General features: G+C 44.4%; 1 pseudogene; it reads right to left on the bottom strand.

Moving 5' to 3' along the window:
* Positions 1-378: 378 nt before the first annotated feature.
* On the bottom strand, positions 379-18,420 carry LOC130874576 (FK506-binding protein-like; annotated as a pseudogene).
* Positions 18,421-24,475: the final 6,055 nt, after the last annotated feature.

The raw sequence follows: 24,475 nt of genomic DNA, 5'->3' as shown, positions 1-24,475 counted from the left end.
ATGCGCAGGAAGGTGACATGTCCCAATTCTATGGGAACAGAAACTTCCCTATGGGGGGAAAAACCCTCTGAAGAGTTTACAGTGTGTTTAAAAATATACTTAGGCTTGGGAGACAAAATAGAAAGGATAGAGAAAGTCCTTATAAAAAAAGAAATAGAGTAGCCAGGCATGGTGGCACACACCTTTAATCCCAACACTTGTGAGGCAGAGACAGGTAGATCTCTCTGAGTTTGAGGCCAGCCTGGTTTGCAGAGTGAGTTCTAGGACAGCCAAAGAGTCACAGAGAAACCCTGTCTCAAAAAAAAAAAATTAAAAAGTAAAAATAAATCAATTTTTTTAAAAAAAAAAAAGAGCCTGTCTGTAGCTTCAGGCAGTCCCTTAAGGGTTCCCAGCTGAAAACAGTTCTGTACCCTGTGTGTTTTTCCCTGACTGGGGCCACCTTCTCCATATCCTCCAACTCCCAGGAATCCCAGCCCTTAGTGAAGGAGTTTGATCTGAACTGGACAAGGGGTGCAGAGCATCCAGGATAATGAATCTGCTTCCTCACCTTGACACATGGACTCCAGACATCTTTCTGTGAGTTTCCCCCAAGCTTTTGCCCTATACCTATGGTTAGTTCTGTCCAGATCTTTGGCAGCCCAGGCCCAAAAGGAAACCCCAAAATCAACACCCTTCAATGGGAGTCTAGTTTGGGCTTGCCTAAGCCATGGTCTGATCTTCTTTCCAAAACTCCCATCAGCGCGGCACAGAAGATCAGAAGCTTGGAGACGCTGCCATCTCATTGGTTGAGATGAGATTTATCAGGATCCCCTCCAAGTCCAGCCCCCACGTTTCAGTCTCTTGAGGATTTTCTACACTTCAACTGGCTGGATCAGGTCTCACCCCAATTCCAGGGCTTCAGGGCGGGACCTGGGGCCTGCTGCCTAAACTGAATGACTGCATCTGGGTTTTGCTGGTATTCTCTTCCCACTGCTGTGGCTGAGTGGTGTCCTCTTTCGTTGGACTGGCTGGTGATGGCTCCGTTTGACCTTCTGATCCCTTTAACAGTAGATAATGGAACAGTTTTGACTGGAAAGTGATGAATCAAGTGTAGTTCACACCAGAGAGGCCAAAAAAAGCCTAGCAGGGCAGCCTGAGTCACATCCTCTTCATTGAGTATGGTCCTGAGGCTGGAGGATGAGCCTGGGAACAGCTGAGTCTGTCAATGAGCTGTGGCATCCATGAGACTCACATGTTTGAATTCTTTTCCCTTTCTTCTTTACTTTTTTATCAATGGACTAGCAGCAGGTTCCATACAATTCTTGATAAACTAAGTGTCTTAAAGTAAAAAGAAAAAGAATCTTCTTTTTTTTCAAAATATTTATTTATTATATATACTATATTCTGTCTGTATGTATGTCTGCAGGCCAGAAGAGGGCACCAGACCTCATTACAGATAGTTGTGAGCCACCATGTGGTTGCCGGGAATTGAACTCAGGACCTTTGGAAGAGCAGGCAGTACTCTTAACCACTGAGCCATCTCTCCAGCCCCCAAAAAGAATCTTCTTCAATACTTATCACAAATGTCTTGTTAATTTAAAAATGCAAACACAAAAGCTCAAATAAAGAAGCATTGCATGATATTCTTGTCCGACTTAAGTAAACACAATTATAGGCTTCAGCAGTAGAATACAGTAAGTAGGTAGGGGATTCCTTGCTCATCCGTTCAGTGAGAGCTGTGGGCTGTGGGTGTGAGGGAGACAGTGCTTCTCCCTTCATAAATCTCAGTTTTCTCGCGTGATATCTTGTTATGATGAGGGTGAGTCTAATGTTTCAAAACACATGTACTTTTGAACAGTGTGGTACCTAAGTGAAAGCCGCCTGCTTTCCCTGGCGCTGTGTGCTCTAACCAAGCAGAGAAAGCCCAGCTGTGATGGGCACCAGTGTCAGCTTTCCCGGGGTTTTCATGGATAGTTTAAACATTATGTTTAATTTGCCTCGTGGGAAGCTTTTAGAAGTTGCATTCATGTTCTGTCACTGTGTACCAAACTGCCACATGTCCAGCAGCTTGAAAGGAAAAGCACACTGGCTTGCAGCGCCCATCGGCGCCCCAGCATGGTTTATTGGTGCTCTGACCAGGGTTCGCTGGGATTTGTTTGTTTCTGGAGGCTCGGCTGCAGGGGAGCTTCTGCCCAGCTCGTTCAGCTTGTTGGCCAAATTTGTTTTCTTGAGATTGCATAACCATAGAGTGTTTCTTAAGAACAGGATCTTAGAACGTTGCTTGGTGCCATCTGGAGGCAGGTCCCAGGTTCTCGAAGCTAACCTCTAGCTCTTTACAACTGAAGGTCTCTCTGACCTCAGCGGGGTGGGGGTGGGGGGTTGAGTCTTCTTTTACGGATTTTCATCTGATCAAGTCACACCCAGCCCAGATCATCTTCCCTTTTGTGAATGCAAAAGCAAATATTTAGGGACTCTTAATTATGTATATGAAGTCCCTTTGCCACAGTCTGTGGTTTAGATTCTGGTCACAGGTGCTTACCCCACTTAAGGAGAAGGAATAGTTCTGGAATCACGAAGTGGATCCTAAGCATCTCTCTACCACAGAATGCTAACCCAGGAAGACAGGAAGCACACAAAGCATGCTAACAGAATGTGTTCAGTTAGTTAGTGAACTGAAAGAATGAGAGAGAGCACAACAGACTAATTCTTAGTGGCTGGAGAACAAGGATGTAACATCAGAACCATCCTGCTCTTCAATGTGGCTGAAAAGTCCTTATCCACCTAGTTAAGTCCCTTACTGAATAGTTAGTTCCATGGAAGGAGGAGGCTGGCAGAGCTCTGATTTCTAAGCACGGGTGATCCCTGGCTGTTGTGGGTGGTCCAGTTGGTGACATGAGGTTCTTTCTGGGAGCACTGATAGAAACTTAAGACAGGGACCAGCCTACTGGTAGGAAGACCAGGAACAGCCAGCCACAGGCAGGGCAGTTCTCCTTATGGCCTGCTAGTCTCTAGCATCTATCACTTTTGGTAGAAACCAACCATGAAGAAGCTGCCAGTGGAAAAAATACACTTTGTTGAGCCCTGGACCCAGCATCAGGAACCCATCCGAAGCTAGGGAGTTATCTTAATGATCAGTACTTCTCAGTTGCCTCCCTTAGATAAGGCTCTGAAACAGGGCTTCATTAAAAGCCCTGGGTATGGTCATCTAGTCTGATAACAATAAAGCTGAGATCCTACCAACTTTCTTTCCTGTTTGAGTTCAGAACTACCAAGTGAGAATTTCTGTTTAGAAGCTGGTAGTCAAAATATCAAAATATCAGTTTACAAAGCCAAGCATGAAGGCTCATGCATTTAATCCCAGCACTAGGAAGGCAGAGGCAGGCTGATCTCTAAGTTGGAGACCAGCCTAGTCTAAAGAGTACATCCCAAGTCAGCTACGGCTACACAGAGAAATCCCTGTCTAGAAAAACAAACAAACAACAACAAGAGCAACAAAAACAGCTTGTTTACTAACAAAGTCTCTGATGTAAAGTATATAGCTGATCGTTCTTGCTGACATCCCTGACTGAAACTTTGTTATTTTTTAATATCTATTTATTTATTTTATGTATATGAGTCCTCTATCTGCTCGTACAAAATTATGCTGGAAGAGGACATCAATCTCACTACAGATGGTTGTGAACCACCATGTGGTTGCTGGGAATTGAACTCTGGAAGAGCATTCAGTGCTCTTAACTACTGAACCATCTCTCCATCCCCTCACTGAAACTTCTTGTGGCAAGGTCTACAGACCAAAAGAGAATGCATTTCTCAGGTGCCGCTAGGCTCTCAGGCAAGGAAACCATGCTTGAAGGCAACGGTGAAGGGACATGGTCCAGAGGAGCTGAGCGAGGCCGGGAGGGTTTTCCAGGGGAAGTGAGCAGTAAGGAATGGGCTGGGAACCTATTTGGTCACAGCCTGGCTCTGTTTATAGGGGCTGTAAAGGGACAGGGTTCATGCTGCAGCCAAGCTTAGGTGGCAAACTGCTTGTGTGGCATGCACAAAGCCCAGGTTCACTCAGGGCACCCCATAAGTAGGGTGTGGCGGTACACACCTGTAATTCCAGAACACGGGAGTGGAGGCAGGAGGATAAGAAGTTCAATGCCATCCTTTGCTACAAGTTTGGGATCATCCAGGGATACATGAGAGACTGTCTCACAAAAGAAAAAAAAAAGAAATTAAAGCATTCTAGGTACATATTATTAATGGTAAAAGGAGATTGATGAAATCAATAATATATTCTGTTGAATCTGCTCTACCCAAATATCATTTCAGCATACAATAAATATTAAAGCTACAGAACTATTTCACACACTTCTCTAGTTTTCATTAAGAGCATTAGTTGGGGTTCCCCAGAAGAACAGAATCAATAAGATATTTATGAAATTATGAGGACATTTATAAATTAGTTTTAATTCTTTAAATTGAAATATAATTACATCATTTTTTCCTTCTTTTTCCTCCCTCCAACCCTTCCCATACTGCTTTGCTCTTCCTCAAATTCGTGGCCCCTATTTCTTTTTTTTTTTTTTTTATTTTCGAGACAGGGTTTCTCCGTAGTTTTTGGTTCCTGTCCTGGAACTAGCTCTTGTAGACCAGGCTGGCCTCGAACTCACAGAGATCCACCTGCCTCTGCCTCCCAAGTGCTGGGATTAAAGGCGTGCGCCACCACCGCCCGGCTCGTGGCCCCTATTTCTGTAGTTGTTGTTACTTACATATGTATATTGTTGTTATACATATTGTTATACATATATTGTTGTTATATACAGATGTATGTAACAACAGTTAGAGAATATACTCCTAGTATATCGTCCTAAATATATAAATATAACCTTTGCAGTCCTTATAATGTATTTCAGTGCAGACCAGTTGTGTTGGGTAACCAGCTAGGGGCTCTTCCCTGGGGAGGATTACTTTCCTTTCCTTAGTTGCCTGTACTTCTTTGTTCAGGGTTGAGCCCTTATGAGATTTTCCCTTTACATCTTAGAACGTCTATTGGCGGGTGTCTTTGAATAGGCAGTCATGTTGTTGAGATTCCACAGGCATAGATTCTCTGACGGTTCTATGAGATGGACCTCACAGAAAACTTCCTGTTCCTCTGACTCTTCTAATTCTAATTGGCTCTCCTGGTCAGAGGCTAGATGGCCCCACAGAGTCCACCTGCTGGTTGGAAAGCTGGGTAAACTAACAGTTGCTCAGCCAAGAATCTGGAATCTCAGAACAAAGGTGCCCCTGCTCAACAAAAATATAAGATAAAATTTCCTTTATCTTATATCTGACCATGAGGCTTGTGGTTTACCAGTAAGGTTTTGGGGTGCCTGTCTCCTTCAGCAGCTACATGGCATCTCTTTGTCTCTGCCTGCCTTTTTTCCTCATCTATCTGCTTGGAATTCTCACCTTGCTCTGCTCTGCACTGTCACAGGCCCAAAGCAGCTTCTTTATTAACCAATGGTAATAAAACATATTCACAGTCTACAGAGGAGAGTCCCACATCACCTCCCCTTTTCTGTCTAAATAAAAAGGTTTTAACTTTAACATAGCAAGATTACATACAACAAAACAGTAATGAAGGAAGAATTATAGTTATAATATTTAGTCTGTTTATATTTGAAACATTAAGGAAAATACTATTACTATCCTATTTTTGTGAGTGAGTCTAAAAGTTTTTTTTTTTTTTAAAGTTTTCTATCTATCTTTTCCATTCTCAGGTATTCGATGGGGTTGAAGACAAGATAATGGTAGTTCCTTTCCTCTCATGACTTAGCCAAGCCTTTTATAATACAAGACTTAGATTCCTTAGGATAGAGTAGTTATTGAAACATTTAACATGTTTCTTGCTTAGTATTGTTTATGTTGGTTGTAGTTCTAATTTTTCTACTTGATATCTGTTCTTATTGTATATAGTTTGTATTGGGTTTGAAACTCTCTTATTTAGACAAAAGGGGGAGGTGCTGGGGAAACTCGTTCAGCCAATGGCCTTTGAGATCCTGAGCCAGGTTGGGCGTGGCCTTGGGTACTAGAAATGGGCACGCTTGCTTGCTCTCTCTTTTGGCTGCTGGATTCGGTTCCTGTTCCCCGCTCGTGCAGAGGACTATGAGTCTACTTCAAAATAAAGAACCCTTTATTATACCCCATTCTGAGCTCATGTGAGATTACTTTATCGTGTCCGTCTGCACATCAGTCTTTAGTGGGTATCCAGGATAACCTCCCTGTCTCAAGATCTTTGGTTTAGTTGCATATGCAATGTCTTCTTCACCCTTTAATGTGACATTTGCATGTTCTGGGAATTAGGATGTGGACATCTTTGGGGATCATTATTCAATTTCTGTAGAAGTGACTTTTTTAGTCGGGCGGTGGTGGCACACGCCTTTAATCCCAGCACTCGGGAGGCAGAGACAGGTGGATCTCTGTGAGTTCGAGACCAGCCTGGTCTACAAGAGCTAGTTCCAGGACAGGCTCCAAAACCACAGAGAAACCCTGTCTCGAAAAACCAAAAAAAAAAAGTGACTTTTTTACAATTATATAAGGAAAGCTGTGAGCCGAGCCTGCAGTTTTTGTGCTCCTCATCCAAAACTGGTGAATTCAGCTCACCTTGCTTCTCTGGGAAACACTTTCCTTTATCCCCATTGTCTGTAGTGCTGCTGGTTGTTGCTGAGACACAATGTTTCTTCACCTTGTCCCACTCATCCTTCCATTCTCGGTTCCTTATTGCCATGTGTGTTAGTTCTGGGAACCGAATGCACCCTTTCCCTTCAGATTTAGAGATTTTCTTTTTTTTTTTAATATTATTTATTATGTATACAATATTCTGTCTGTATGACTGAAGGCCAGAAGAGGGCGCCAGACCTCTTTACAGATGGTTGTGAGCCACCATGTGGTTGCTGGGAATTGAACTCAGGACCTTTGGAAGAGCAGGCAATGCTCTTAACCACTGAGCCATCTCTCCAGCCCAGATTTAGAGATTTTCAAGAAGCGTTTTGTCATGCCTCTACTTTTAATTTTGGGTGAGAAGATGGAGGTGAATGGCCAGAGTCATTGACCGGAAGAGGTTTGTGTGTCCTTGTAGAGGAACCTAAGAGGTACCTAGACTCAACACTCCATCCTTACCGTGCTTTCCATATCAACTATGTTCTACAGGGTCCAGGCCAACATTGACCTTCAACCCAAGTTGCTTTCTCAATCAAGTCAGTTCATTCCTAACAATGATCATTCAAGTTAATAATTGTTAATAATAGAAGTAAACTTGGATTGACATCACAGGAAAAAATAGTGGACAGAGAGCCTTTGACAGAGAGCCTTTCCTTAGGAGATCCAATTTCTTGCTTTTCAGGATCCCTTTTCTAACCTTTAGGATCCCTTCTTTAGGAAAGGGAACGGTCCTTGTTCCCTTTAGACAACTGGGACATGCTGGCTAAGAAGCTCAAGGCCAGGTGTCCTCAGACACCCACAAGTCTTGTGTGTCTTTCTCCACCAGATGGATGAAGAGTCACAGAGCCTTGATGGGGCCAGAGAAAAGGTCCCTGGGGTGAAGTGCTACAAGAGGAGCTAGGCAAGATCCTACTAACAGCTAAGCAAAGTATTGCGATATAAGCTAGGGACTTTAATGTTATGTGTTATAGATACATGTGTGTGCCCCCCAAAACACATGTAGGTACACTACCCCTCCACAAAGTTTGATAACCTACTATGTATGCGTACTGCACTAGAGTGAAGAATACAGAAGTGATTTCATTTCTACCCTAGAGGTTTCCCTGAGAGAAGGAGAATTGCTGGGAAGTTTGATAAATGTCTTAGGTGTTAGTGTTGAGTACAAAAGTAGCACAACAGGGCTATGACTTTGTTTGGGTGGGTGTGCTCTTTGGGTGGGAGTGTCTGCTTGGGACTCAGTATGTGACTACATTTGCATTTAGGGTCTCTTAAGAGCACTTAAGATAGATCATTAGTGTTGGTCCTAATCTAACATCGTATGTCTTTGTAAGAAGAAGAAATTGGGATACTTTAAGGATACATGGGGACAGAGGAAAAATCAGGCGAGCTCATGGGAAGAAGACAGCCAATTACAAGTCAAGAAGCAAGGATTCAAAAGGAACCAACCCTGAAACAGCTTCATCTCAGCCTTCCAGCCTCCAGAACTGTGAGGGGAAGATATTGTCCAGGCCCCTAGTCTGGGTTATTTGTTAGGAGGCCGTGGTGTGCTCAAGGATGAAGGCCTTTTGCTCTTGGGAACCTTTTATGGAAGAGATATTTGAAGTGGGCCTTAAGTGAGAATCCAAAGATTGGTAGGTGTGTGTGTGTGTGTGTGTGTAGAAAGGTTGGGTAGTGGGGAAGGATGTTCCATGAAGGGATTTTCAGCTAACAGATGACATGATGACATAGCAGGCGGGGTTATGAGTACAGAACATTCCATATGACTGACAGAATGGGGTAGGGTTGGGAGATAGATAGGAGAGCAGACACTTGAGCACAGGCCAAATCCGAAGAGACTTCATCTTTCAGTTGTCTCTTGTAAATGTCTAGATATCTTGAAAGCGGAGTGTAACAAGATCAGATTTGAATTTTAGAAAGGCTCTAAATGGTGTGGGGATGGGATTAAGAAGGCAGTGTGGGGACAGCAGGATCAGACAGAAGAAACAGAGAGTAAAGCAAAACTAGTCCAGGAGTGTTTCTCTCGGGGAAACATTGCCCGCCGAGAAGCCTAGAAGCTAGCACGGGGCTGGGCAACGGACTTCCAGTGTCAGGGTAGACTAGACACCTTTAGAGAGATTAGGCAGGGAAAGAGGGCCTATGGGAGGAGCAGGTCTGAGAAAGCCTAAACTGGTTAGGGTGGGAGTGTCCCAGAACAGGAACTGTGTCCTAGCGAAGTTCTTTCTCTAGTACCTAGCTGTGCTCAGTCATTAGCTAGAAAAAGCTCGGGGCGGGGAGGGGAGCGACCATAGACTCAGTTAGCATCGGACACATCCAAAGGTGCAGTGCCTGGAGGCTGTCACTCAACTGAGCTCTTCACATCAGAGTCTCTGTGCAGGAGACCCGAGAGCGCCAGTTTACCTCAGAGGGCCAAGGCAGCACAGTCGGAGCGCTGGCAGTACTGAGGAATAGAGCAGTGTGAAAGGCAGTTCCTCCATCTGCAGCCCTCCTCCTGGGGCGCCCCATTCAGACAAACTGAAGCCGGTATCTGCTAGCCTCTCCTAAAGGCTACAGCTGTTTCTCTTGTGCACGTGATTGCTGCCCCCTTCCCTTTTTCTGCAGCGTCAGGATGTCCCCTTCCATTGTCTTTTGGAATACCACAAGCTCAGTAGATGCACAAACAGTTCAGGCTTCAGTATCAAATAGCTCACTGGAACTTGAATAACAGACTTATCGCCTCATGGTTTTGGAGACCGAAAGTTGAGAATTGGGGGCTCAGCAGGATTGGCGTCTTCTGAGTTCTCTCTCCTTGGCACACAGATGGCCATCTTCTCCTTGTGTGCTCACCTGGGCTTTGCATGCAAATCCCTGTGGTCTCTCTGTGTGGCGAGATTTCCTTTACTTCTAAGGACATCCATCAGAATGGATTATGACTTATTTAATGACCTTATATCTGATTAATTACTTCTTTACAAGTCCTGTATGTAAATGCAGTTACTTTTGGAAAACCTGAGGATCAGGATATCAGTAAATAGACTTGGAGGGTGCACAGCCCAGCCCATGTGATCTATATTTGAGTTGAAACTAATGCCATTCTATCAGGGTCTTTCCATCTTAGCTTCTTATTACCCAGGACTTTCCTGCTGTCCAGATTCTGGGTTTTGTTTTCTTTGATGATGATGATTGTGCACGCACATGTGTGCATGTGCATGTGTGTGTGTTCAGGTGTATGTGTGTGAACATCAGAGGACTACTTTTAGGAGTCAGTTCTCTCAACTTTACCTGGTTAGAGTGATCAGATTTACTCTTTTCTCCTTCCTGAAGGTCAATTATTGATCATCTTCCTACTTATCAGTTCCAGGACTAATTTTTAAGAAACTTTATTTCAGCTTACTTTCAACTTATTTTTCAACTTAGTTTTTATTTCAAACTTACTTTCAACTTTCTCCTTCATTACATTATATGAAATGCTTATTCTTTTTAGACAGGTTATCACTATGTATATGTACCCCAGGATAGTTTTCTTGTGATCCTTCTGCCTCTGTCTTCCAAGTGTTGGTATTACAGGTGTGCACCACAGCGTTCGGCTTATCCACTGCTTGGAGTCAAACACAAAGCCTCACGCACACTAGACAAGTACTCTGAGATACCCTGAGTTATCCCAGCCCTCTCCTCTGTTTTCTTATCATCTATATGTGTATTTTATTTAATATACTTATGCAAAAATGTAGATTTGTTCTGAAGCATAAACGTTTTCATATTGGATGAATAGATTTATAACCTGGTCCCTTTGAGACAAGTTCTTTTGATATTGGTGCACACAGATATTGTGTTGATTAGCTCCTGATAATGAGTTGCAGAGAGGTGGAGATATCTGTCTCGTTCTCAGGAAGATCATTAAACACTATGCCTGAAGGGTAGCCTGGCTGGTGTGGCAGGGTAACAGCACAGAAGGGCAGCTTACTCTTTTAGTTCAGTTCCTTCAGATTGCTAAGAGTCAGGCCCAGGCGTAGGAGAGCTCAAGCAAGCACTAACAAGGGAGGATTCTTCTGTTAACAGCCTCCTAGTCTGGCCTCATGGAAGTGTGGGGAAATGGCAGCCACTCTGGCTGTGTAAGCAGCCTGCTGTCCCTGCAGAAGGGACTTTAGTTACAGCTTATCTCCTTCCTCCGCTCTACTTTCACTGCTTTCTGTCCTCCTAGTTGGTGATCAAAGTTCTCTAAGAGAACTTGGCTCTGTACAAAACAGAGCTCACCTCTGAAACCACTGGGTTAGTCAGACCCTTGACCTTTGCTCTAATCAGTCATACCCAAGGTAGCTCGATCATAAAATTCAGTGTCTGGCCAATTTTGCAGGTATCAGCAGAAAGCAGGTTTTTTCAGAAGAGGCCCATGGACTTGGCAGGCACTGAGAATATTACGAATGTCTCTCCAGTCCATCCACTTCCGCAGGGTTTTAGGAGGCTGAGTCAATTTGCTGAGACCGCTGTAACAAAATTTCACAGACATAGGGGCTTAAGAACCACACATTGGAAGGCTGGAGGTGTAGCTCAGTTGATAAAGTGTTCGCTATCTCATATGAAAGCGTGGGTTTGATCCTTAGCACTGTATAAACCGAGTGGTTTATTCCAGTAATTCCAGCACTTGGGAGTTGGAGGCAGGAAGATCAGATGTTAAAGATAATCTCTGGCAACACAGGAAGTTTGAGGCCAGCTTGGACTATATGAGATAAGGAAGAAAAAGGAGGAGGATGGGAGGAGAGGAGGAAGGGGGGAGGATGGGAGGAAGAGGAGGAAGGGGGGAGGATGGGAGGAGAGGAGGAAGGGGGGAGGAGGGGAGGAAGAGGAGGAGGGGGAGGAAGAGGAGAACAAAAAGAACCAGGATTTTAGTTTTGAATAGTTCTAGAGCCTAGAAGCTCAAAATCAAGGGGACAGCAAGGCTCTTTCTTTTGAGGCCAGGTGTAGCTGGAGGACTATCTTCTCCATGAGCTTCACAGGGTCTTCCTGTGTGTCTGTATCCAAGTGTCTCCCTTTTATAAGACTATGCGTCAGGGTGGTTTAGGGCCTGTTAGGGTTATCATTGTGATGAAACACCATGACCAAAAGCAAGTTGGGGAAGAGAAAGTTTGTCTTATACTGCCACATTGTAGCCTAGCACTGAGGGAAGTCAACAGGCAGGAACTCGGAGGCAGGCACTGATGCAGAGGCTGAGAAGGGATGCTGCTTACTGACTTGCTCCTTACTGCTTGCTCAGCTTGCTTTCTTATAGAATCCAAGGCCACTAGTACAGGGGTGGCACCATTCCAATCAATCGTTAATTAAGAAATGTCCGACAGGCTCACTTATAGCCACATCTTATGGAAACATTTTCTCAGTTGAGGATCCCTCCTCTCTGATGACTCTAACTTGTGTCAAGTTGACATAAAACTTGCCAGCATAGGACTTATTCTAATCTCATTTTAACTCACTCACCTCTTTAAAGACTCCATATATGGTCACATTATGATGTACTGGAGGGCCAGAGAATCAATCCTATGGATGTCTGGAACCCATAAAAGAAGATAATCAATATTACCTCTTCAGCTCCCTCACACATGAAGAGGCCCTGGACTTGTGATGGATATGGTGGCCTGTATTGGTGGAGACCACTCGTTCGTTCCTCAGTTGCTCAGACCCAAATAATTACACAGAAACTGTATTAATTAAAACACAGCTTGGCCAATCATTTAGTGTATTGCTAGCTGATACTCATATCTTAAATTAACCCATTTCTATGAATCTGTGTATTGCCACTTGGTTGTGGCTGTCTAGCATCTGTCTCCTGCGGTGGCTACATGGTGTTTCGTAGACTCTGCCTACTTTCTCCTACTCTATGTGCTTGGAATTCCCACCTTGCCCTATTCTGTGTTGCAATAGGCCCAAGGCAGCTCCTTTATTAGTCAATGATTTTCACAGCATATAGAGGGGAATCTCACACCAGGCCTGAACCTGTATTTCCTGCTTTTGACACTGGGCATGGTAAAGGGAATCAGAAGGGCCCTTGGTATCCCTTTAAATGCTGTCTATGAGTAGAGGGGGTGGAGAGGCACTTGGACCACCATGTAGGATAACTATCATTGTCACCTTTGAGAGACTTCAGAGGTAGCTGTGAGGTGAAGGGATAGGGGATAAGATGTGCCGAGACTGGTGTGTCCGGGAGCTAGGGGTAGGTAGAAAGGGGAAAGAGCCTGGGGAGGGTGGTAAGACTGGGAAGGCTGAGCCAGTGCAGTGAGTGCTGATCTGAGTGGGATTATGGATTCAGTTCACTGCAGAGAAGCTTGTGTGGCCCAGAGGTCCACCCTAAGCATGCCCCTGGGGATCACTCAGATGGCAGGATGTCGATGTCCTCCAGTCTCTAATCAGTGGAAGAAATCGAGAAGAGTGGAGGACACAGGTTGCTGACTACCCCTAAACTTCTGCTTCATCTCGGTTCCAGGGCTCTTATTTCTATTCACCCCTACACCACGTGATCCCCATTCCTGTGTCTTGTCCATGCCTGTTCCTTCAGGTATAACTTATGTCACTTACACTGGCCTTCTCATCCTTCGTGAGCCATGCTGGAAACTTTCAGAGGGGTGGGACGTGTGCCTGGGATGCTGGGACTTTGCTCTGAGTCTCCACATCTGTTTATTCTTTCAAGGCTTGCAGCTGTCTCATGCACTCATGTGTAGCATTGCAGAAATTATTGCTGAGTGAATTCAAAGAAATTGTTTTATGTTATTTTCACTAGGTCACGTATGGTAAAGGGTTCCTTAAGGTTTCTTTCAGTAAAAACAAAACAAAAAACTCTTTCCCCCTACTAGGCCTTGACTCTTAACTTCAGCCTCTTGAAGCTCAGACTGATTTAAAGTACTGCCCTCCAATGCTTACGCTTGCAGTTTTACAAAAATGAGCTCATAGCTTCATCTGAGCCTGTTTATCTGAAAAAAAATTTGCATTTTTTCAGACCATTTATAAAGCTCTAGAACGATTTCTAACCAGAGATATGGTTTCTTCTGATATTCCTAGAAGCATTTGCATTTTAAAAGACAAACTGAGTGGAGGAAGGTAGTGCAACCAAGAAAAAAAAATCAGAGAAACTTAGTGTCAGGGTGGCTCTTAGAAAACTGTGATGGGGAGAGACATTGTTTTTCTCACCCAGTGCTGGAGATTGAACCCAGAGCCTTGCACTTGAATCCAGGGACTCAGGATGTACCCAGTGTTATAATTTCCCTCTGCTCACACCAATTTTGCAAAGTAAATGAATCACAAGTTGGAAGAATGAACACGGCAAAATAGAAATAAAAAGGCAGCCAGACTGACAGCATAGCAAGGCTCATTTAGTTACACACAAGACTAATGTCATGGAAAGTAAGCAGAGGTTTCCCTAATCCTCCAAACCAGAAGCAAAACCTGTGTCTTCACACAGTCAGATTAATATTTCTGAGGTCAGCCCTGGGGCAGGGAAGTTGAAAGGACTGGAGAAACCCGTCTTTAAGAAGAGAAAGTCACTGCTCAGCCAGTGTTGCTGCAAGGAAGACCTGTGCATTTAATAATAATAATATTTATTTAAATTATTATTATTATTATTATGGTTTTTAAGGACAGGGTTTCTCTGTGTAATGGCCCTGGCTATCCTGGAACTCACTTTGTAGACCAGGCTGGCCTTGAACACACAGAGATCCGCCTGCCTCTGCCTTCCAAGTGCTGAGAACTGTACATTTATATCTCAGATGCTCAAGTTCATTACATAAGCTATATAAATGTACACTAGCCGATGCTGTGGAAGGAGTTCTTATTCTGTGTTGTTCAGGAATTGACAAGAACATCTTTGTGCAGGCTCTATTCTGTCAACAACAACAACAACAAAAGCTTTTGAACGTTTTGGTGGGAATTTTTTTTTCTTTTTTTGAGACAGGGTCTGTCTTAGGGTTTCTGTTACTATGATAAGACACCACAACCAAAAGCAACTTGGGGAGGGAAGGTTTTATTGAGCTTATACTTCCACACCAGTTCTTCACTGAGGGAAGTCAGGCCTGGAACTCAGACAGGGCAGGAACCTGGAATAGGAACTGAAGCAGAGACCATGGAGGAGTGCTGCTTACTGGCTTGCTCCCTCTAGCTTGCTCAGCCTGCTTTCTTATAACATCCAGGAGCCGGGACCCAGGTGTGGCACAGTCCACAATGGGCTAGGCCCTCATACATCAATCACTAATTAAGAAAATGCTTTGCAGGCTTGCCTATAGATCAATCTGGTTGGGGACATCTTCTCAGTTGAGGTTCTTGCAGCCCTAAGTTGACACAAAACTAGCCAGCACAGGGTCTTACTATGTAGCCCTGGCTGTCCTAGAACTCTCTATGTAAACCAGGCTGGCTTTGAACTCATAGAGATCTGCTTGCCTGCCTCTGCCTCCTGAGGGTATGGTCCACCATGCCCGACCTGGAAAAAGTATTTTTGATGAAGGTTAGTAGGATCTACAGTTACAGAATCGGAAGATAAACAGGGCTAACAGTATTGCCTTTGTGTGCATGTGTGTCTTTAGGTCAGAGGTGGACTGAGGGTAACTCCATCTGTTGCAATCCACCTTCTTTTGAAACAGAGTCTCTCGCCAAACCTGGTATACACTAGTTCAGCTGGCCAGCGAGTGTCAGGGATCCTACCGTCTTTGCTTCTCCAGTGCTAGGATGACAGGCACATGCCCAATGCCTGACCTCTTGTTTTGGTGCTAGGAGTCCAAACTCAGATCCTTATACATTCATGGCAAATACTTTACCAATTGAGCTATTTACCTAGCCCCAGAACTGTCTCCTTTTCACTAGTAACAAAATCTAGGAGATCTGCAGTTAGATCTTATATTAGTTTCTATTGCTGTAACAAAACACAATAACCAAAGCAACTTACAGAGAAAAGGGTTTATTTGGGTTTATACATGGTCAGAGGGAGAAGAGTCTATCATGACAGGGAGACGTGACAGCAGGCGGGAGACATCGTTGTAGGAGCAGAAAGCTGAGGGCTCACATCTTGAGCTGCAAGGACAAAACAGAGAACGTGCACGAGAAACTGTATGGTGAGGTTCCTTTAAACTCTCAAAGCCCACCTCCAGTGGCATACTTCTTTCCACAAAGCCACACCCCCTAACCCTCCCCAAATAGCATCATCAACTGGGGACCACTATGGGGGACATTCAAGCTATCACAGACCCAAACAAGGAGCTCCTGTTGGAGTCGGGTGGCTAGAGACATAGACCTGAGGTTCTCTCTGCTTTTGAGATTCGCCTTTCCTAGGAATCTCTCTTTAATTACCTGCTAATATATACAGAATAGGGCTGTGAGGCCTCTTTGTTCTATCCCTTTAACATATAGCGGAGAGAAGATGAGTGCTTTAGATGTGTTCACAATAGACTAGGGAAAAGCAAAAAGGGAGGAGGGTTGGAACCAGGAGTCTGTCTCATAAGATGTGGGCTCTGTATCTTTATCTGCATTGCTTTAGTTGCTGGTCTGTCTGGAAGTCATCCCATCAGATTCATTCTTCCTTCAAGCCAGAGCAGGCCCCTGAGAGAGAAGGATTTCACCCCAACTACCCGAGACCCGCCATGTCAATCTGGTGTCCTATCTACAAATCTACGTTTCCCTCAGTTGTTAGCACAAAAATCCAGCTCTCTCTTGCCAAGTTCCCCAGCTATCTTCATGTCTACCCCTGCATCTTTTCCCGCTTCCTTCTTAGAGGATGTGGTAATTGTCTTTCATGTACCATCTGGTCTCTGCTCACTGGTCCTCCTGAAGCAGTAGTGGAGGGAAATGGGGAAAAGCATTTGGGGGGTGGAGATCCTACAGCTAGGGCGGTCAGAGGCTGTGTAGAAGTGCTCCCGGGGAACATATTAGGAACTGAGACTGGGCAGGGCAGAAGGATCATGGCAAATGGCACTCCCCACATCCGTAGAGAAAATATAAGGGAGGGAGTCCACAGATCTCCTGTGTGCACCATTACAACAGTCCTTAACAATTGCTTCTGCCAGGAAGCCCCTGTTATTTAGTCTAATCCCCCTACTTTTCTCCACTGCAGGTTCCTGTGGTGGAAACTTTGGTGAGCCTTTAATTTCACGTTTCTTGCATGTCCCTGTGTGTTGTTCCTGTTTTTCTGTCCCATTCCGACCACCCACGCCGTTTGTGACTGTCAGCAAGGACAGCTGTCTGGCAAAGGGTTCCACAGGCCCTGACTTTAGCTCAGTCAGAAAGACTGGCTCCATTCTATAAACTCAGATTTTTGTGTAGACCTGCACAGTCTGCCCTGATGTTATGAAATTTGTAAATATATATGATGGTGTACTTTTTTAAAATATAATTTATAAGTATAGGTAGGGACATTACATACATAACTTTAGATGCTGATTTTACCACCCTGCCACAACAATTCTTTATCTTAGGACTCATTCTATGTATGTATTTAAGGATTTATCTCTTTTTCTCTTGTGGTTCTATCATATTTTATTATATAGTTAGATTATAATTTAATTAACCCTTTATAGTAGATATTTTTTGTTTTTATCTATCTATAAGAAACTATATACATTAATTTTTTAAAGACTTATTCCAGCACCGTCCAGCTTCTTTTCGCTTTTTATTTATTTATTTTTTTTGGATTTATTATAAATACAGTGTTCTACCTGCATGTATGCCTACAGTCCAGAAGAAGGTGCCAGATCTCATTACAGATGCTTGTGAGCCACCACGTGGTTGCTGGGAATTGAACTCAGGGCTCCTGGAAGAGCAGCCAGTGCTCTTAACCTCTGAGCCATCTCTCCAGCCCCTATCCACATTATTTTTATACAGTCTCGATGAGTCTTTGTCAACTTGTCACAAGCTAGAATTATCTGACAACAGAGAACCTCTATTGAGAAAATGCCTTCAACCAGATTGACCAGTAGGCGAGCCTGCAGGGTGATTGATGTGGGAGGGCCCAGCCCATTGTGGGTGGTGCCACTCAATGAACCTCTGGTCCTGGGTTGGATAAGAATTGACCAGTAGGCGAGCCTGCAGGGTGATTGATGTGGGAGGGCCCAGCCCAGGAGGGCCCAGCCCATTGTGGGTGGTGCCACTCAATGAACCTCTGGTCCTGGGTTGGATAAGAAAGCAGTCTGAGCAAACCACAGGGAGCAAGCCAGTGAGCAGCACTACTCCATGGCCTCTGTTCCAGTTCCTCCAGGTTACTACCTTGAGCTCCGGCTTTTATTTCCCTGGATGATGGACTACAAGCTATAAAATAAAATAAATCCTTCCTAAGTTGCTTTTGATAGTTATCATATCAATAAAACCTGACTTATACATATTTACATGTAAAAACAAAGGAGTTAGTCTAACAAACACACATATTCCCCCTCTACCCTTCATCCTTAAGTACTCTACCCACACACTTGGTCATCATGTGTCACCAAATGTTAGATTCTTGAATCTTTCTTCCAGCCTAGAACAGACATTTAATTTACACAGACTCTAAACTGATGGATGCCCCCATCGGGTAATAGCAAAAGTGCCTTACCTGATTTAACGTATCATTTCTCCCACACACCAGCTCTTTCTCAGCTTCCCATGGTCTCCAGCTCCTCTTTCTCCATACCCTCTTCCTCCATCATTACGTGCTGGGTATTTAGCTCCTTGGCACCACTACACCCTCTCCCTTATTTCCCCCATAGCCAATCTCTCAGCTGATGCTCTCCTCTTTTGCCTATGCAGCTGCAGCCTCACCGTCTTTTCTATTAGCCTCATCTTCCGATTCCTCTTCACCCAGAAGCTCTAGGAGCTCAATTGTACATCTAATTGTATTATTTCAATTCCTTACCTTTTCCCATCGTTCTGGCACAGTGTGAACTTTACTGGTCACTACCTCTCCAGACTCACTTCTCCAGGGCCACCCTCCCCATAGCCTGCCTCTCCAGCCTTGCCATGTGTCCCAGAGTCCAAGAATCCTCCTGGTTTCTACCCTTTCCTTATTTGCCTCATCTTGAAATGAAACTTCCTGGTGTCCCTATCATACTGAACACTTGCCTGTGTTTCAAGGTGAGGTCAAGATGACCTTTCCTACTGGACTCTCCTCTCCAGTTAGAATGGAAGAATTGCTTTATATATTTACACTTACAATGCCTTGTCTCTTTTTCTCATCTATCAGACTTGAAGCAGCACATTTCCTCAGTGTATGGCCTATAGAATGTATTTAATAAATGTTTGATGGATGAATAAGTTGATGAATTAATAATAAATAATCCCTGTTTCTCTGCTTTGCGTGAATCAGTCAAAAAGGAGACATTGTGACAGACATACGTAAACTTCCAGTGAGTTATGAATGTCACTGCTTGTAGGAGAACGTGTGGCTACTTGGAAATTCAAGAGTTCTGTGACTAGCACTGATTGAGAGACCAGGCTTGGGAAATGGGGAGTGTGCTCGCGACCTTACAAGTCTCTGTATCTTAGGAGTGATGCTAGGTACCCTGTGGTCCAGAAAGGAGGTTGAGTATTTATCTTCCTCCCTGCATCTTATTTCTACAGTTCATCGTCATGATCTTTAGGCTTGAATACTGGCTGGGGTGTTGACTCTGAAGGATACCATGAATATGTGGAGTTTGATTTGTGAGAGATTCAAAGGACAGAGGGAAATCTCTAGGCATCAAGGGTCAGGAGTGCCTTGGGGTGGAGGAGGGTTGTTCATGGGGGAGGAAGCCTGCAGCCTGAGAGGTAAAGCTGGCCTTTTCACACCTCGCCCGTCATTTGGTGCCTGAGTCTTGTCTTCTGCTCATTCTGTGACAAGGGGCCACTCGCCCTGCTGTAAGAAACAGTAGAGTTCTTCTGTCTACCATGCTCTCCTTTGATTGGGTGATCTTGGGGGAACTGCCTAGATCTCCCTAGCATCAGAGTAGGGTACCTAGAGGTCCTGCCGGGAGGTGAGTTCATTGTCCCCAGGAAGAGGCTCTCCTTGGTGGTATATCTTGTTTACTATGCAGAATCTCAGCAGAACCTCCAGAAGCCTGGGATTGCCGCTTATCTTCCAACCTCACAGTCTGGTGGATTGTGGAGAGCTTGGGGTTGGCAGACAGGTGAAGGGAGAGGGAGAGAAATCACAGTTCCATGTAACCTCAGAAGCTGCGGTATTTTTTCCCCTAGAGAACTGTTTTCCTGAGGTCTCGTCAATGCTAAGCCCTGTATATCTTGGCCTGTGACATAGATATCTGCCAGGCTAGGTGAGGGAGATAGGCACACAGTGTATGAACAGGGAGACATAGAGGTACATGAGTTTTGTGTACAGTTGATTCAGGAGATCTGCAAATGCCCATCGCTCTCCAAGGTTGGTAGATGTCTTCCAGAGCCGACAGCATTTCCTGTTTTTCCTGATTGGATGGACCACTGACATGAGACTATATGCCATGCTACATAGAAAGTTCACAGCCTCTCAGTCAGGTAGGTAAGTGAGGGGTTGTGTATGTGTGTGTGTGTGTGTGTGTGTGTGTGTGTGTGCAGGTGCATGCATGTTGGGAACCACAAGACTCTCAGAGTGTCAGAGAAGAGACAGCAGATGTTTTGACTCAGGTGACTCTTAGGGTCTGGAGTCTGAGGGTCAACTGCATTCTCAAGTTAGTGTCTTTCTCAAGTGGTTCTGAACATCTGGCAGGAGTTCCCCCCTTCTACCACACATGAGTCTATCCTAATCCAAATAAATGAGGCAGTAAAATAACCCTGTGACAGTCTGAACCTCCATGCTTTCTTTGGTCCCAGAATTCACTGAAGGACAGCCCTTCTCACCTCACTCACGCAATGGGCATCCTGGCTCCTGGCTCCACGTTAGAGTACCATAAGCAGGAAAAACAGTTTATAAGGTGGTCTGTCACTGGCTTTGGTCATAAGAGTCCCTTCTGGAGTGCCTTACCACTGTTTCTCTCATGGGACTTGATTCCATTATTAAAGAAGATAAAAAGTCTGGTCATACCTCTACTAACTTGATTTGACCACTTTTTTGTTCTATCTTTTTCTTATCTTACTTCAAAGATGAATTTTATATGTGATAGAGCAAGAAATCAATCTTCCCTAAAGATTGTTCTAGCTTTCACCCTGAGCTACTGGGATTTAATTTTAGAACCTTCCATGCCAGGTATGATCAGAATGTCTATTTGCCTAGGGGTGTTGGTCACCAGACAATCTAACAATGCAATTTGCCATGGAGGCTAAGAGCCAAGTATGATATGTTCTATCTCCAGAGAACTGAAGATTAAGGGTATCAGTCCAACCTTTGGACAGGCTGGGAGCTCAAGGTTAGCCATGTGGGTGGCAGCATGTGATATAGCTCTAGTAAAAATTCCAAGGCTTGGGTGAATGCTCACAACACACAGGGAGACGCTGTCTGAACTCATGTGAGATGTCTCGCGTGCTTAATGCTTCTCTGAACTCCTAGGTGCTTCTTCTCCAGCACGACTGTTATCCGTACCCTTTCCCTATACTAAATCTCTGCTAGGACTGCGACAGTTGAGTGGTCCTTCTAGAAAATGACTGCAGTGGTGAGCAGGTGGGTTTCAAATTCCCTCAGAATTGGCAACTGGTGTCAGAGTGAGGGCGGTCATCCTGTCGACTGCATTTCCTCTAACTGTGCACTTGGTTAAAAGCCCACACGCTGTTCCAAGTCTACGTAAACGTGACAAGCTAAAACACCAGCTGGGTTAAGAATGGGAGACTTGAAGAAAGAGTAGGGAAATCAGCCACAGTTAAGGAATGAAGTCAGGGTCTAAGCTGCATCCATTAGTGCTCTGTCCCTGCCTGAGGTGGTCGGGCTTCCTAGCAGTGACTGAGAAAGAGTGGCAAGCTGTATCCTGAGAGCACAGGAATGCCCAGAGAAATGCGGATCCTTCCAGTGGGAGGCATGTTTTCCCCTCAAGAGGACACTTAGTGGTAACAAACAGCATCTTGATCGTCTCTTTTTCGTGCCTCTAAAGAATGGTCCCACTTTTTCATACTCTTTTACAGGAGCTGTGAGTTTTGTAGCAAAACGTATTACTGGGCAAGTCTATACAGTCCCCTTTGATATTGCCTGGGTTTTATCCTTCTTATCGTCCGGCTCTCCCGGGTTAACGATTCACAGTGGGGGCCCTCCTTCCTCCCTCCAACTCTGCAGAGCTCACAGCCTGCGATTACTGCGAGGGTGTACAGCATTTTTGTAGGGCTAAGTCATAGCCAGGGTGAGAAACACACTTTTAAAGGATTTTCAGTGGCATTGGAGAAGGCTTTATAAAAGGCAATCCATCATTCTCCGTAGAAGTCTGGGAGTCCCACCTGCCAACTCGTGAGCAGAGGGTGCAATAGGACCTTTAGGGCTGAAAAATTCCCGTGAGGTTTAATTGAACTGCTGAGATAGGCTAGACCAGTCCTGGGGGTTCCTGTAATATTTCCATTGAAGGGAACATGCATGTTTTTGTCATTTTTGTTTATTTTAAAATGGTTTTTACTGTTTTATTTTTATGTGTATGGGTGCTCTACCTGCATGTCTGTGATCTTTTGAAAAATGAAGTGATTGGGACCAGTTGTTCGCTCCTCCCCCATCCCCAATAGTTGTTCACAGGACTTCAGGGATCCCTCCCCACTCCTTCTTGCCCTGCTTACTGAATGCCCCTACATCTTCCACTTTTCCTTTCGGGCCCTAATTTCCTCTTCTAGTAGTTTTTTTTTGGGGGGGGGGATGTGTGTGTATGTGTGTGTGTGTGTGTGTGTGTGTGTGTCTGTGTTTTGCTTTTTTGTGGAGTGAGGAATCCCCAAGGCTTCCCTGACTTTGTAAATATTTCCATAGATTGAGAGAAACAAAGGGAACTTCTGAGATCCAGGTTCTCTGAGATCCTGTATCAATATCTCACAATGGTTGGTCTAGATTCCAAAACACTTCAGTCAGCCAAGACCAGGCTCCCTCACTGCTTCTCTCTCAGAAGAAAGATGTAGCCCAGAGAACAGACTGTCCTGGAGCACTGGGAAAGCCATCATAGGTGACAAGCTCTTTGGGGAACTTAACAGGGAAGATAGAGCATTTTGTGTGTTATAACAGAAGGGCTGCAGGCTGTAGGGAGAGGAGAGGGGGAGGGCTGTCTTCTCAGACCAAAGTATGAAATTCAGACGGAGATCATCCAAGATGAGACATGGAAATTATATTTAAAAGTGAATAATCAAATGAAGATATATCCCTTATTAAGAAATTAAGACCAGGGACTGTGACATACTGTAGCATGAGAGCCACAGAGACCAGCTGAGTTGTGTCTGAGTCCCCTGATAGCCAGACCATTGCATTCAAGGGTCACAGAGGGCAGAAGGAGCCGTATTACAGAGATGAACATGAGAGACTGATGCTGGGTTGTTGAACCTTAGCTTGTATCCTCTCCTCTAGTCCAGTGGTTTCAACCTTTCTAATGCTGCAACCGTTCGGTACTCATGTTGTGACGACCCCCCAACCACACAATTATTTTCTTTGTTTCTTCATAACTGTAATGTTGCCACTGTCATGAATCAATATGTAAATATCGCCTATGTGGCCCCATGTGTTGAGAACCGCTGTTTTAGCACCACGCTCCTAGGTGGTCTTCTGTGATAACTCCACGCTGACTGTATAAGGAGAAAATGCCAGGGTAAGGCAACTGCAGTTGGTGTATCTGACCTGAACACCACAAGCAAAGGACGCTTCTCGCCCCTTAATTTTGCCCGGTTTTCCATTGCAGTACATCATTACTTGATGGGAGATACTTACTGAGTATTGCTTGTCTCTCGCTGACCTCTAACCCACTGATAATGAAGGCTCATGCTTTCCTCTTCACCCCACATCCTACGTCTGGAATTGTGCCTTATTTTTAAATGAAACTTAATAAATATTTGCAGGAGAACATCTGATTTCATGTCAGTTGATGACAGTTCTGATAACATGAAGAATGATCATAGAGTCTGATCAGTTCTGGGATATTTACAGTTTACTGCAAAGATTTGGAGGCTGAACAGTACTAAGCTAACTAAGAAAAATGTCAGTGTGTGCAAAAGCTGTCTGTGTGGCCAGCCGGCCCTCCTCATTCCTGTCTGTTTCCTAACGCTTGCTGTGTGCACCTCTAGTCTCAAATGCAAATCAATAGTAACGAATGACTACATACAGTAATTAATAATGACACCAATATAGTAATGACAATTCCTAGGTACTTTCTCTGTGCCAGAACATCTCCAGATTTGGCCCTATTATAACTGCAAAACCATTTAATCAAGTAAGATCCCACCAACAAGATACCAGAAGTCAGTCCATCTCACCCACCTCAGAATGGCAACCATCAAAAATGAATGACAACAGTCACTGTGAGGATCTGGGGGAAGAGGAACCCTTTCCCCACTGACGAGAACTTAAACTGTCGCAGTCACTATGGAAATCAGTATGGAGGTTCCTCAAAAAAACTAAAAATAGAACCCCTGTGCTAGCATTCCTGAGTGTATACTCAAAGGAACTGGGGACTACAAATCACAGAAATACTTGCACAAACGTGGTGGTTGGCACCCTATTCACAATGGTCAGCCAGGAAGTGGAACTAACTTAGCTGTTCATCAACAGATGGATAAAGAGAACGTGACATACATATAAAACAATGGAATTTTATACAACTGCAAACAACGATGAAATCATGACATTTGCAAAAAAAATGGACAAAAGTTGCAAATTGTTAAGTAAACTAAGCCAGACTCAGAAAGATAAAGCACTCTTTTTTTCTCTCCTATGCATAACCTGAATTTAAATTTTCAGTGTGTGCGCACGCACGTTTGTGTGTGCGTGTGC

The sequence above is a fragment of the Chionomys nivalis genome, chromosome 5 (genome assembly GCF_950005125.1).
Source record: "Chionomys nivalis chromosome 5, mChiNiv1.1, whole genome shotgun sequence".
In the NCBI taxonomy this organism is placed as follows: domain Eukaryota; kingdom Metazoa; phylum Chordata; class Mammalia; order Rodentia; family Cricetidae; genus Chionomys; species Chionomys nivalis.
The sequence above is the reverse complement of the archived record's forward strand: the minus strand, read 5'-3'. Positions and strand labels throughout refer to the sequence as shown.